The sequence below is a fragment of the Arachis stenosperma genome, chromosome 4, assembly GCF_014773155.1.
Source record: "Arachis stenosperma cultivar V10309 chromosome 4, arast.V10309.gnm1.PFL2, whole genome shotgun sequence".
In the NCBI taxonomy this organism is placed as follows: Eukaryota; Viridiplantae; Streptophyta; class Magnoliopsida; order Fabales; family Fabaceae; genus Arachis; species Arachis stenosperma.
Window position 1 is genome coordinate 23,784,257 of NC_080380.1, and position 828 is coordinate 23,785,084.

The 828-nt window shown below is 44.6% G+C and overlaps 1 non-coding gene across 1 annotated transcript; it reads right to left on the reverse strand.

Annotated features, from left to right (window-relative positions):
• Positions 1-350: 350 nt before the first annotated feature.
• Positions 351-458, reverse strand: LOC130978305 (small nucleolar RNA R71). The gene has a single exon (XR_009085956.1). It is a non-coding gene; the product is annotated as a small nucleolar RNA R71 (small nucleolar RNA).
• Positions 459-828: the final 370 nt, after the last annotated feature.

Genomic DNA, 828 nt, shown 5'->3' on the forward strand with positions numbered 1-828 from the left:
CCATTCAAGAGGAAGGAGCTCCTGATTTTACACTGCAACCGTTTCAAGCGCATCATCCAGCGGTAGCTACGGATTTTGAAATAAAGACCGCACTGCTAAATTTGATGCCGAAGTTTCATGGCCTACCTGCTCAAGAGCCTATCAAGCACTTGAGAGATTTCCAGGCAGCCTGTTCTACTGTCAGGCGTGATGGCGCTGATGAAACTTCAATTCTGCTGAAAGCTTTTCCGTTCTCTCTTGAGGGAAAAGCAAGAGAGTGGTACTACACTCAACCTCTAGCAAACGTATCCAACTGGGATACACTCAGAAAGGAGTTCCTGGAGAAATTCTTCCCATCTGAAGTTACTGATAAACTGAGGAAGGATATCTCTACAATTGTTCAGGATGACAGTGAGACTCTCTTTGAATACTGGGAGCGCTTCAATAATCTTCTGGAAGCATGCCCCCACCATATGATTGACAAGATCGTGCTACTCAGATATGTCACACAAGGTATGAGGCCCCAAGATAAGACTACATTGGAAAGTGCCAGCAATGGGTCTATGAAGAAGTACAAGACCACTGATGAAGCTTGGCAATTGATCAGTGATTTAGCTGAATCTACTCGGAACCACAGACAGAAGCAAGGCCGTTCAAGGGCCGTTGCAGAAATATCTTCTGGCATAGAGACTGCTGCTCTAAATCGAAGCATCTGTGAAATGACCAACTTGCTGAAGCAAATGCAGTTAAATCAACAAGCTCAGCAAACTCAACCGCAGCAAAACCAACAACTAGTCCCACAAAGAATTTGCGGAATTTGTGCTGATTACAGCCATTACACTGATGAAT